The sequence below is a fragment of the Pseudophryne corroboree genome, chromosome 3 (genome assembly GCF_028390025.1).
Source record: "Pseudophryne corroboree isolate aPseCor3 chromosome 3, aPseCor3.hap2, whole genome shotgun sequence".
Taxonomy (NCBI): Eukaryota; Metazoa; Chordata; class Amphibia; order Anura; family Myobatrachidae; genus Pseudophryne; species Pseudophryne corroboree.
The window spans coordinates 13,149,882-13,165,070 of NC_086446.1; the positions used below are offsets into that span (position 1 = coordinate 13,149,882).

The 15,189-nt window shown below is 48.8% G+C and overlaps 1 protein-coding gene across 1 annotated transcript in view; it reads right to left on the minus strand.

Annotated features, from left to right (window-relative positions):
• The window catches only part of LOC135056945 (uncharacterized), a 904,883-nt gene that overhangs the window by 624,111 nt on the left and 265,583 nt on the right, over positions 1-15,189 (minus strand). The window lies entirely within an intron of this gene.

The window sequence follows — 15,189 nt, forward strand, 5'->3', positions numbered from 1 at the left end:
TCCTGTCTGCCACCTCAGCACTGATTAGGGACAATATTACCCACTTACACACTGCCTCCAGCAGCCCCCACTACTGCCACTCGTCCTGTCTGCCACCTCAGCGCTGATTGGGGACAATATTACCCACTTACACACTGCCTCCAGCAGCCCCGCTACTGCCACTCGTCCTGTCTGCCACCTCAGCGCTGATTGGGGACAATATTACCCACTTACCCACTGCCTCCAGCAGCCCCGTTACTGCCACTCGTCCTGTCTGCCACCTCAGCGCTGATTGGGGACAATATTACCCACTTACACACTGCCTCCAGCAGCCCCCACTATTGCCACTCGTCCTGTCTGCCACCTCAGCACTGATTGGGGACAATATTACCCACTTACACACTGCCTCCAGCAGCCCCGCTACTGTCACTCGCCCTGTCTGTCACCTCAGCGCTGATTGGGGACAATATTACCCACTTACACACTGCCTCCAGCAGCCCCCACTACTGCCACTCGTCCTGTCTGCCACCTCAGCGCTGATTGGGGACAATATTACCCACTTACACACTGCCTCCAGCAGCCCCCACTACTGCCACTCGTCCTGTCTGACACCTCAGCGCTGATTGGGGACAATATTACCCACTTACACACTGCCTCCAGCAGCCCCCACTACTGCCACTCGTCCTGTCTGCCACCTCAGCGCTGATTGGGGACAATATTACCCACTTACACACTGCCTCCAGCAGTACCCACTACTGCCACTCGTCCTGTCTGCCACCTCAGTGCTGATTGGGGACAATATTACCCACTTACACACTGCCTCCAGCAGCCCCCACTACTGCCACTCGTCCTGTCTGCCACCTCATTGCTGATTGGGGACAATATTACCCACTTACACACTGCCTCCAGCAGCCCCCACTACTGACACTTATCCTGTCTGTCACCTCAGCACTGATTGGGGACAATATTACCCACTTACACACTGCCTCCAGCAGCCCCCACTACTGCCACTCATCCTGTCTGTCACCTCAGCACTGATTGGGGACAATATTACCCACTTACACACTGCCTCCAGCAGCCCCCACTACTGCCACTCGTCCTGTCTGCCACCTCAGCACTGATTGGGGACAATATTACCCACTTACACACTGCCTCCAGCAGCCCCCACTACTGCCACTCGTCCTGTCTGACACCTCAGCACTGATTGGGGACAATATTACCCACTTACACACTGCCTCCAGCAGCCCCCACTACTGCCACTCGTCCTGTCTGCCACCTCAGCGCTGATTGGGGACAATATTACCCACTTACACACTGCCTCCAGCAGTACCCACTACTGCCACTCGTCCTGTCTGCCACCTCAGTGCTGATTGGGGACAATATTACCCACTTACACACTGCCTCCAGCAGCCCCCACTACTGCCACTCGTCCTGTCTGCCACCTCATTGCTGATTGGGGACAATATTACCCACTTACACACTGCCTCCAGCAGCCCCCACTACTGCCACTCATCCTGTCTGTCACCTCAGCACTGATTGGGGACAATATTACCCACTTACACACTGCCTCCAGCAGCCCCCACTACTGCCACTCATCCTGTCTGTCACCTCAGCACTGATTGGGGACAATATTACCCACTTACACACTGCCTCCAGCAGCCCCCACTACTGCCACTCGTCCTGTCTGCCACCTCAGCACTGATTGGGGACAATATTACCCACTTACACACTGCCTCCAGCAGCCCCCACTACTGCCACTCGTCCTGTCTGACACCTCAGCACTGATTGGGGACAATATTACCCACTTACACACTGCCTCCGGCAGCCCCCACTACTGCCACTCGTCCAGTCTGCCACCTCAGCGCTGATTGGGGACAATATTACCCACTTACACACTGCCTCCAGCAGTACCCACTACTGCCACTCGTCCTGTCTGCCACCTCAGTGCTGATTGGGGACAATATTACCCACTTACACACTGCCTCCAGCAGCCCCCACTACTGCCACTCGTCCTGTCTGCCACCTCATTGCTGATTGGGGACAATATTACCCACTTACACACTGCCTCCAGCAGCCCCCACTACTGCCACTCATCCTGTCTGTCACCTCAGCACTGATTGGGGACAATATTACCCACTTACACACTGCCTCCAGCAGCCCCCACTACTGCCACTCGTCCTGTCTGCCACCTCAGTGCTGATTGGGGACAATATTACCCACTTACACACTGCCTCCAGCAGCCCCCACTACTGCCACTCGTCCTGTCTGCCACCTCAGAGCTGATTGGGGACAATATTACCCACTTACACACTGCCTCCAGCAGCCCCCACTACTGCCACTCGCCCTGTCTGCCACCTCATTGCTGATTGGGGACAATATTACCCACTTACACACTGCCTCCAGCAGCCCCCACTACTGCCACTCATCCTGTCTGTCACCTCAGCACTGATTGGGGACAATATTACCCACTTACACACTGCCTCCAGCAGCCCCCACTACTGCCACTCATCCTGTCTGTCACCTCAGCACTGATTGGGGACAATATTACCCACTTACACACTGCCTCCAGCAGCCCCCACTACTGCCACTCGTCCTGTCTGCCACCTCAGAGCTGATTGGGGACAATATTACCCACTTACACACTGCCTCCAGCAGCCCCACTACTGCCACTCGTCCTGTCTGACACCTCAGCACTGATTGGGGACAATATTACCCACTTACACACTGCCTCCAGCAGCCCCCACTACTGCCACTCCCCCTCTGACACCTCAGTGCTGATTGGGGACAATATTACCCACTTACACACTACCTCCAGCAGCCCCCACTACTGCCACTCACCCTGTCTGCCACCTCAGTGCTGATTGGGGACAATATTACCTACTTACACACTACCTCCAGCAGCCCCGCTACTGCACTACTGCCACCCACCCTGTCTCCCCCCTGACATCTAAGCACTGCTTGGGCATTTATTGTACTGCTAACAGTCCATCAACAGATGGATGTAAGCGGCGGGAATGGCGGCACAAGGGTGGGAGCGCAGTTCTGACAGACTGCGCTCCGGAAAGGCTCAGCGGCACACTGTGTACGGCGCTGTGAGGGGCGTCCTGAGCCAGCACAATCACCCTACACTGGTCCACTATAGCTATTGGGCTAATCCCGCTGTTAGATATAAAATACCTCAGGCCAGTATAATACAATAAGTGCGGGAGAACGCGCCATTACAGGGGGCGGGACTTCTCCTCAGAGTGGATCCAGCACTCACCAGCACCATTTTCTCCCTGCAGATCACAGCATCAGAACGCTGACAGGGAGCACTGACCTCCTCATAACTCCAGCTATCCTCTGCGGTACCAGGGTGTTATAGACAAGGGGGGAGTGTGTTTATATGTAGTTTATCCTATTGTTACTCAGTCAGCGCCGACAGTTTGTATTAATAACTGCCTACTGGGGCGCTGTGCGATTGGCTCCTTATACTCTGTGTCTCTCTGAAGGTACTCTGTGGGAAACTGTGTCTGACATTTTCCTGTGTGTGTGTGTGTATATCTCACATTAACATGTCTAAGGACTCTGTGTCCTGTGCTGCAGAGTGTGTATCTTCTCCTGAAGAGTCTATTCCATGTACTCAGGACTGCAATGTAATTTCCCAGCCCTCTGAATCTGAACCCCCATGGGTGGATTCTATAAGGGGCATGATATCACAGATTTAATCTAGGATGTCATATAATGAGAAACAAACGCAGGTTTTGAGGAACTCTGTAGAGGTATTGCAGTGTTCAACTCCCACTACCTCATCTGGGACCCCTACTACATAACCAAAATAAGCGTGATCTTGCCCAGATAATACAAGCTGACATGGATACCGACTGTGATAGTGATGGGGATATGCAGGGGGGGGGGGGGGTGATGATGCGTCCCTTACTAAGGGAGTGCAATTAATGATTGAGGCTATTAGGGACATTCTGCATATTACTGAGAAAGCACCTGAGCAGGTGGAGGCTTACTTTACTGACAATAAGAAATCCTCCCTTACCTTCCCTGCTTCAAAGGAGTAAAACTCCTTGTTTGAAAAATCCTGGGAAAACCCAGAGAAAAAATTCCAGATTTCAAAGAGGGTTCTCATTGCTTTTCCTTTCCCCAAAGAGGACAGGAAAAAGTGGGAAACCCCACCGATAGTAGATACTTCTGTATCTCGATTGTCTAAAAGGGTGGTTTTACCTGTTCCTGGGTCGACCACTTTAAAAGAACCGGCTGACCGCAAGATTGAGACTACACTCAAATGACTATACACAGCTACAGACGTGGCTTTAAGGCCCACTATTGCTTGTGCATGGATTTCTAAAGCCATAGTAAAGTGGTCAGGCACATAACTACAGGAATTAGATGCTATGGACAGGAGTGACATTGAATTGTTTTTACGTCACATACAGGATTCTGCAGGTTTCATGATGGAGGCCATGAAGGACCTTGGCCTGCTTAATGCAAGGGCTTCTTCCATGGCTGTCTTGGCACGCAGGGGACTCTGGCTGCGGATGCGGAATCCAAGAAAAGTGTGGAGAACCTACCCTTCACAGGTCAGGCTCTGTTTGGGGATGCATTGGATGCGTAGATCTCCACGGCAACTGCGGGTAAGTCAACCTTCCTTCCCTCAACCACACCGCCGACTAGGAAATCTTATCCTACGTCCACATTGCAGTCCATTCGGACAGCAAAAGTCAAAAAGTCCAAACCCCCTTCCACTTTCTTTAGAGGAAGTCGGGGAAAATCCAGAAAACCTGCACCAACAGGTTCCCAGGAACAGAAACCAGGTTCTGCTTCCTCCAAGTCTTCAGCATGACGGTGGACCTCCCAGCCTGGTGATCAGGCAGGTGGGAGCGAGACTAAAAGATTTCAGTCATATCTGGGCATCCTCTTGCCTAGACCCCTGGGTCAAAGATATTGTTACCCAGGGGTACAAACTGGAATTTCAAGACCTACCACCTCACAGATTCTTCAAATCAGGATTACCAGCTTTGCTGACAGAAAGTGCTATCCTAAAGGAAGCCATTCAAAGATTGGGTAAACAAATGTTATTGTTCCAGTTCCACCTCACCTAATGCACAAAGGTTATTACTCAAACCTGTTTGTGGTACCGAAACTGGATGGTTCGGTAAGACCGATATTAAACCTAAAGTCATTGAACCCGTACTTGAGGGAATTCAAATTCAAGATGGAGTCTCTAAGAGCGGTGATCTCAGGTCTGGAGGAGGGGGAATTCCTGGTATCCCTGGATATCAAGGATGCGTACCTTCACATTCCAATCTGGCCGCCTCACCAGGCTTCTCAGATTTGCGCTGCTGGACTGTCACTATCAGTTCCAGGCCTATACACAGCACCGAGGGTGTTCACCAAGGTCATGGCAGAGATGATGCCACTCCTCCGCAGGCAGGGAGTGAACATAATTCCATATCTGGATGATCTGCTGATAAAACCATCTTCCAGGGAGAGGTTGTTGCAGAGTATAGCTCTCTCAACTGTACTACTCCAGGATCACGGGTGGATCCTGAACCTTCCAAAGTCACATTAGGAACCGACACGGAGACTGCCCTTCCTGGAATGATACTCGACATGGAAGAGCAGAGGGTGTTTCTACCAGCGGAGAAAGCGTTGGTGATTCAATCAATGGTACGGGATGTCCTGAAGCCAACCTGGGTATCGGTTCATCAGTGCATTAGCCTTCTGAGGAAGATGGTAGCCTCCTACGAGGCTCAACAATACGGAAGATTCCATGCGAGGTCATTCCAACTGGATCTCCTAGACAAATGGTCGGGATCCCATCTTCACATGCACCAGCGGATACACCTGTCGCCGAAAGCCAGAATTTCACTTCTCTGGTGGCTGCAAACTTCTCACATACTCGAGGGCCGCAGGCTCGGGATTCAGAATTGGATCCTTCTAACCACGGATGCAAGTCTCAGAGGTTGGGGAGCAGTCACCCAAGGGGAAAACTTCCAAGGAAAGTGGTCAAGTCTGGAATCCATCCTTCCGATAAACATTCTGGAACTAAGGGCCATATACAATGGACTTCTACAAGCGGCACATCTTCTGCAAGATCGGGCCATTCAGGTTCAGTCGGACAATGTAACGGCGGTGTCCTACATAAACCGACAGGGCGGAACAAAGAGCACAGCGGCGATGTCAAAGGATATAAGAATCCTCCTCAGGGCAGAAAAGCACGCAATGGCGCTGTCAGCTATCTTCATACCGGGAGTGGACAACTGGGAAGCGGACTTCCTCAGCAGACACAATCTCCATCCAGGAGAATGGGGCCTCCACCCAGAGGTGTTCGCAGAGGTAACAAGTCGATGGGTTGTACCTCAGATAGCCATGATGGCTTCCCACCTCAACAAGAAGCTTTGGAGGTACTGTTCCAGGTCGAGATACCCACAAGCAGTGCTGGTGGACGCCCTGGTAACTCCGTGGTTGTTCCAATCGGTGTATGTGTTCCCTCCACTTCCACTCATCCCAAGGATTCTCAAACTAATAAAAAGAATAAGAGTTCATTGCTCCGGACTGGCCAAGACGGGGTTGGTACGCGGATCTTCTGGAATTACTGCTGGAGAATCCTCTTCCTCTTCACGGGGACCTTCTACTACAGGGGTCGTTCGCCTATCAAGACTTACCGCGGCTACGTTTGATGGCATGGACGCCAGATCTTAGCTCGGAAGGGCATTCCGAAAAAGTTCATTTTACTACCCTGGTACAGGCTAGGAAGGGAGTAAAGTCTAAACATTACCATCGAATTTGGAAAAAGTATGTGTCTTGGTGTAAATCCAAGAAATATCCTACTGCGGAGTTTCAACTGGGACGGTTTCTCCTCTTTCTGCAAGCAGGCGTGAATGTGGGCCTACGCTTGGGCTCCATAAAGGTCCAGATTTCGGCCTTCTCCATTTTCTTCCAGAAACAATTGGCTGCCCTCCCTGAGGTTCAGACTTTCTTAAAAGGGGTTCTGCACAGCCAACCACCCTTTGTGGTGCCAACGGCACCTTGGGATCTTAATGTGGTGCTGTAGTTCCTGCAATCGGATTGGTTCGAGCCTTTACAGGAGGTGGACATCAAGTTTCTTACTTGGAAGGCGGTCACACTGTTGGCATTGGCATCTGCTCGACATGTCAGAATTGGGGGCATTGTCATGCAAGAGCCCTACTTGATTTTCCATGAGGATAGAGCTGAGCTCAGAACGAGTCAGCAATTTCTTCCAAAGGTTGTATCAGCTTTTCATATCAACCAACCTATTGTGGTGCCAGTGGCTACCGACTCCTCAATCGCCTCAAAGTCCTTGGATGTTGTGAGGGCATTTAAAATTTATTTGAAGAGAACTTGTCACAGCAAGTCGGATGTGCGTATGTGTGAGCTGGTGTAAATCTCACCACTATCTGTGTATTTCCTTCCCTCGAAGTATGTCCGTCTCCTCGGGCACAGTTTCTAGACCGAGTCTGGTAGGAGGGGCATAGAGGGAGGAGCCAGCCCACACTATTAAACGCCTAAAGTGCCCCTGGCTCCCAAGGGAGCCGTCTATACCCCATGGTACTAAATGGAACCCCAGCATCCTCTACGGACTACGAGAAAAGGATTTACTGGTAATAGTAATAAGGATGATGTGTGTACTGTATGATACAGAGAATTACATATCAGAATCTATACAGCTGCCGCCATACTTCTGCTTCTCATATGTGTGCTACTGAAAGCAGTGAACATCTGAGTGAGAGTGCAGGGAACACAGCAGAGTCTGATGAGAAAGAGATTGGATCTGCCTTTGCAGGGATGTACCAAACCTGTCACCCTGTAAGTATATAAAATAATAAATAAGAGGGGCGTGGCCTGAGTCCATCCAGATGTGCTTTCTGGAGTTCTTCTTATCTACCCTACCTGATAGCTCTCAGCCGCCGCTGGGACCAAGACCCAATCTATTAAGTCCCCCACTCTTCCTGCCCTAAAGCAGCTCGCTCAGCTCACTCTGGGCATTGTTCACTGTCTCAGCCTAGTGACGCCACTGAAGCCACGGGCTGTATTCTGGGGCTAAGTGCGCCCAGTCTTTCCTGCATACTCCGGCCACATGACTTGGAGGCGCTTTTGCTCAGGCAGGAGCACTTGCTCTCCCGCTCACACAGGTGCACAGCTCCCGCTACTGCTGGGGACAGAACGGGCTGCCCACAGTCACAGGAGCCCGGCGGCGATATTGGGAAGTGAGGTGGCTGCCATTTTGGATCCTGGTGCCCAGCCATCGCATGCTTTGCCTTCTGCCTTCAATAAAATTGATATAAGCTGCTAAATAAGTGTCCTGACGGCTGAACCGGGGTCACTACACTAAATTGAAGCATTTGCCTGGAGGTGAAACTACCTTCTATGTATATGGTACCACTATAATCTACTTCCTCTCAGTCTACATGCAGAGCCCAGTATCAAGTATCGTCTGAGTACAGCTCATTACACTCTGATTACAACCTCACAGTATATTATTTTGTGGATTTATTCACTGAATATATTTTGCCATTTGTGTCTCTCTGTGCTGAGTACTTCACGTCTGTATCACGCTGACCTCTAGTGGAATTTCTCGCTCATTACTGTGTTATTTGAGTTGCTTTACATCAGGGGTGGGGAACCTTTTTTCTACCGAGGGCCATTTGGATATTTATAAAATCCTTCGGGGGCCATACAAAAATTCTCAACTTAAAAAATTACCCTGCCCCCCAGTAGGTCTGCCTCTTAGAGGTACTGTGTGTGCGCGCCGTGTGTGGGTGTGGCCAGTTAAAATGGGACGTGATACACATATGCCCCCAATAGTGTCAGGTGTACATATGCCCTCACAGTGCCAGGTGTACAAATGCACTCACAGTGCCAGGTGTACAAATGCCCTCACAGTGCCAGGTATGCAGATGCCCCCCACAGTGCCAGGTATACAGATGCCCCCACAGTGCCAGGTATACAAATGCCCTCACAGTGCCAGGTATGCAGATGCCCCCCACAGTGCCAGGTATACAGATGCCCCCACAGTGCCAGGTATACAAATGCCCTCACAGTGCCAGGTATACAAATGCCCTCACAGTGCCAGGTATACAAATGCCCTCACAGTGCCAGGTATACAGATGCCCCCACAGTGCCAGATATACAGATGCCCCCCACAGTGCCAGGTATACAGATGCCCCCCACAGTGCCAGGTATACAGATGCCCCCCACAGTGCCAGGTATGCAGATGCCCCCCACAGTGCCAGGTATGCAGATGCCCCCCACAGTGCCAGGTATACAAATGCCCTCACAGTGCCAGGTATACAGATGCCCTCACAGTGCCAGGTATACAGATGCCCCCCACAGTGCCAGGTATACAGATGCCCCCCACAGTGCCAGGTATACAGATGCCCCCACAGTGCCAGGTATACAAATGCCCCCCACAGTGCCAGGTATGCAGATGCCCCCACAGTGCCAGGTATGCAGTTGCCCCCACAGTGCCAGGTATACAGATGCCCCCACAGTGCCAGGTATAGAGATGCCCCCCACAGTGTCAGGTATGCAGATGCCCCCACAGTGCAAGGTATACAGATGCCCCCCACGGTGCCAGGTATGCAGATGCCCCCACAGTGCCAGGTATACAGATGCCCCCCACGGTGCCAGGTATGTAGATGCCCTCCCCCCTCCCCTCTGTGCTGCTTACCTGCGAGACGGAGGAGAGCGCGGCTGTCGGGTGGGAGCGGCGGCGCCGTGTAGTACTTCAAACCAGCCGCCGGTTCGAGAGCCAATCAGAGCTCGCGGACCGGCAGCCGCGGCTCTTGATTGGCTGCCGGTCCGCGAGCTCTGATTGGCTCACGGACCGGCGGCTGGTTTGAAGTAATACACGTCGCCGCAGCCGCCCGACATCCGCGCTCTCCTCCGTCTCCCTGTTCTAACAGCTGAGACACGCTGCCGCCGGACTGAGCGGCAGCGTGTCTCACTGACACCAGCTGGTGGGCCGGACCAAACGGCTTCGCGGGCCGTGGGCCGGAGGTTCCCCACCCCTGCTTTACATCATGGTTTACTTGATATTAGGGCTCGGATAGCCCAGTCACCCAGACTAAGAATGTCATTTTGAACGGAGTCATTTTGATGTAACCTCCTGACAGCGTACTACTGCTCCTTTTATTTATAGATCGTTGGTATTTTCCTATCTCTGAGAGGTCTGTCTCTTTGTAGCCGGCTTACCATGCCTCTAAAAAAGGTTAAAAGGTACCAAATCGGCCCCACCTGTCCATCTCTTTGGTACCTCGAATTCAGGTGGTCCTTCTGAGACCGCTACATCATCTGCTTCTTCTTGTAAATGCACAGCTCAGCTGTAATGGCTGAAGACGTCTTAATACACTCTAGATGGTCCTGTTACTCTACGCTCTATACATTCTCTGTTATTTACATTTAAGGACTGAAATAACCTCAGAACTTAACTCTAATATTCAAGCTTTGAGGTCCGATATCAGTGAGATTGGCACTAGTACAGACTAAGATGAAAGATTGTTGCGTCTCACAAAGATCTGATTTCAGCACATGACACCCTTCAGGAAGACTAGGGGCCAAATGTAATAGAGTGAGAGATTCAGAAAGTGAGAGATTTGGTAAGGTTTTTCAGTTTATTTTAAAGTGGCAATCATTTACACTGCAAAACCAGGTTGGTCTTACTGTGTAAATGATTGCCACTTTAAAATAAACTGTAAAACCTTACCAAATCTCTCACTTTTTGAATCTCTCACTCTATTACATTTGGTCCATGCTCTCTATTCGTGATAAAGTCATTGATTTAGAAGACTGGTCTCGGAGAAATAATATCAGAATAATGGGCATTCCGGATTCTGTTACAAATGCTGAGCTTTATGATTATGCCATGGACCTCATTCAGAAACGTTTACCGAAGGCTTCTGCCGTGGACCTTCTTACTGATAGGATCCATAGACTCCCAAAGTCCCAACAGGCATCTATCCAAGCACCGAGGGACACTCTGCTCAGGGTCCACTTTTTTCATATTAAAGAACACATTCTACAGGCTGCTTTGTTTTCCTCATCCACAGCTGAGTGTCTGGATAATCTGCAGCTATCTCCGGATATTTCTTCTGTGACGCTGGCCAAAAGGCGTCTATTCCACTCAAGGACATGTGCAATACATATGGGGCTTTCCTACTAAGATTATTGTAATGCAAAACGGCGCCTTCGCAGCGATACCTTCACCTGAGGATGACCCTGCTGTTCTGAAAGAGTGGGACACTCCTGTTGACAGTCCTTCATGACACTTTAGCTAAACCAATCCCGGAGGAGTTATCTTCCGTCTCAAATTAATATGGTAAAGGACTAAGACTGTTGCAGACACTCTGAGAATCTGTTTCCTACTATAACATGTGACAACTGGGACTAAGTTACTGGGCATGGATCTATTTTTGGGCCAGATTTATTTGTTCTTGTTATGGGTAGAAAACGTATTTTTTTTATCTTTATTTCCTGTGCTATTTAATTGCTATAATGTATACGGTCTGATATTCTTTCCACTGTTACTTTTAGTTATTCCTTTCCATAATGCTTAGGTGTTCAGGCAAAGCATGACTGATTCGTCTAACATCCTGTTGCCCTTATAACGGTGTTGGTAGAACCTAAATTGGATATCAGGCCATGTTCTTGGCCTTTACATCCTTTGGATACATTGAGATTTGATATTTCTTTGTACAATTGTTACTATGATGACTATATTTTGCACTCTCGTATGGCTACTTGGGGTAGTCGGTGGGTATCTCTTTTAGGCCCGACTGCCTCCTTTTTCCGCCTTTCTGTCACGGTACATTAGTGACGGAATCTCTAGCTCCTTTATGGACGCTATTTTCTGTTTGTCTCCGGTTTTTGTTCCCTATTTTATTTATTTTTTCTGTTATTTGATAGTTTGAAGTATGCACACACATACAGACTCTATTGGACTTTACACAGATGATCCTAGAGGTTTCATACCATAATCTGATATCTATCTATTATGGTGAAGTTTTTAAGTCTTAATGTAAAAGGTCTCAATTCTCCCCGTAAGAGATGTCTTGCACTAAAATATTTTGCTTACCAGAAGGCGGAGGTGGTGGCCATTCAGGAATCACATGTTCCACTGCACTCTCCCCCTCAGTTTACCAATAACTACCCAACATGCTATATCTCCTGTGGTGTAGCCATCATTTCTAATAGATCCTGCCCCTTTCACCTGGAAAATAAGTGGGTGGATTGCAATGGTAGATATTGGATTCTAGTTGGGATAGTTCATTATACATATGTCCCCCTCACTTCTCTCTATGCCCCTAATGCCAGAGAGCCCCGAATTCTTTAAAAAAAATTTCAAAAGCTACAAGAAATTGCACTTCTCCTTTTGGGAGATTTAATCTTGCTCCAGACCCTCATCTTGATAGATCCTCCACTACTGATGAACAGACCAGTGATGTCGCCCGTTCCTCAGCTTCCTCCTACTCCCTTTATTAGCTGAATTTGACCTCTATGATACTCGGAGAATTAGACATCCAGGTGTGCGTAATTATACTTATTACTCTGCTGTACACAAGTCATGTTAGAGAATAGACCTTTTTCTAGGTTGTTACAATTGATCCCTCGCATGGATATATTTCTGTATGGGGTGATATTTTTTAACTACTTTTTAGATTCCATTTTGTACATGTGTAACTCCATTTTGTATATGTATGACCTCATTGCTTTATATATGGACATTTTGTTAGGATTAGTGAGAAGAATATACACAGCTTTTAGGCTGGCTGATTATTATAGATATATGTTCCTGTTATCAGTATCTCAGATGGAAACTGTCTAGTAAGATGTTTGGGGTATTGGATTCATAAGTAGGTGAAAGGGGACAGTTGTCCAGGATAAGATAAATTATGTTATACTGAAGGACTACTGCACCCAGCATCACAGACCCTGAATGTAATATCTGGTAAGACAATGTTAGCGTATCCTTGCAGGGTATAAAGCTTAGACACTAACACATAGCAGGTTAGTTCCGATCAAAGCTGGTTCTGTCTGCAGCGGATACAGACTTCTATAAACCCACCTCAGTTTAATAAATTCAGACAGAGTTATTTAAGAGGGACCCTGAGGGCGACTGAACTATATTGTTTAAACTACATAATCGATGTCCATCATCTGGGACAGATCTTATAACATCTGAGATAAGAGCTGAGTATAATAATTTGTTCTTGCTATTATTGTAACGGAGTATAACTTGTTATTTGCAGGTTTTCTTTGTTGTAACTTAGAGAAATAAATTCTTATCCTTTATGAAATGTCCTGTGTCAGTCTCCATATTTATCACATTGTATCCCAGAACCTGGTCACTTGAGTTTTTCTACCGACAACAATTTCATGGTCTGATCACACCCCTCTGATATGGTCCTGGTCGTCTTTTCCCACTACTCCTCCTTTACCACCTTGGAGATTGCAAGATTATATATTAATGGATGCTGAAGGCACCATCATTTTTCAAGAGGCATTGTCCTCCTACTTAGACGTGAACGCTTCTGAAGATACTTCCATTAATAACCATTGGTGTGCCCTTAAGGCCATGGATTAGAAGCCAGAGAAGGCCGTCATCCAAGTGCCAGGGGACAGGTAATCAGGGTGCAGGATTATGAATGCAGGTTCCCATAGACAAACTCAATAAATGTAATATATAGCTAAGGCAACGGTAGCAAGACTCAGATGCTGCCAATTCAGTAACAGGAGCCGCTCATTAGCCAATTTCCTGAGGCCGGCTGTTACAGGAGCATGTGGATACATGACAGGGGCAGTGCCAAATAATTCCTAAGCATTGTGTCATGTGGCATGAGGAACCCCGAGCCTGTGCCCCAGCAAGCAGCCACACCAAGCCACAAATAATACACATCCATAGCGTACATAATATAGCATGTAATACCATAGCCAGAGGTACTGCTAGCACACAGTATGGCTACTGGTGACACACAGTGACATGATGTGAGGGGAGAGCAGGAGTATAACAGGGGATGATGGCTCCTGATGTATGAGATACACCAGAGAGTGTGGGGAGGAGACTGGTCAGATCTCTGGGCTGGTAACACAGTGACATGATGCGAGGGGAAAGCAGGAGAATAATAGGGGCTGATGGCACCTGATGTATGAGATACACCAGAGAGTGTGGGGAGAAGACTGGTAAGATCTCTGGGCTGGTAACAGTGACATGATGTGAAGGGAGAGCAGGAGAATAATAGGGGCTGATGGCACCTGATGTATGAGATACTCCAGAGAGTGTGGGGAAGAGACTGGTCAGATCTCTGGGCTGGTAACACACAGTGACATGATGTGAGGAGGAGAGCAGGAGTATAATAGGGGCTGATGGCTCCTGATGTATGAGATACACCAGAGTGTGTGGGGAGGAGAGATCTCTGGGCTGGTAACACAAAGTGACATGATGTGAGGGGAGAGCAGGAGTATAATAGGGCTCCTAATGTATGAGATACATTAGGGAGTGTGGGAAGGAGACTGGTCAGATCTCTGGGCTGGTAACACACAGTGACATGATGTGAGGGGGAGAGCAGGAGTATAATAAGGGCTGATGGCTCCTGATGCATGAGATACACCAGAGTGTGTGGGGAAGAGAGATCTCTGGGCTGGTGACACACAGTGACATGATGTGAGGGGAGAGCAGGAGTATAATAGGGGCTGATGGCTCCTGATGTATGAGAAACACCAGAGAGTGTGGGGAGGAGACTGGTCAGCTCTGTGGGCTAGTAATACTCAGTGACATGATGTGAGGGGGAGAGCAGGAGTATAATAGGGGCTGATGTTTCCTGACTCCCCCACTGGGAAAATACATATTCCTCATTAGTTTGTACAGAGGAGGGTGTAGGATAAGAGATTGCTGTAGTGACTGAGCAAGGAGAATATGTGACTCTTTTCTGTAATAAGTGTGTATTACTCACCTGTGATGATATCTGTAGGGATCTCCTCCTCCTTACACTGCTGATCACCCCTCACATACGTCTCTTCTTCTCCCTCTGTATCTTCTGCCTTCATATCAGTCACATACGTCTCTTCTTCTCCCTCTATATCTTCTGCCTTCATATCAGTCACATATGTCTCTTCTTCTCCCTCTGTATCTTCTGCCTTCATATCAGTCACATACGTCTCTTCTGCTCTCTCTATATGTTCTGCCTTTATATCAGTCAC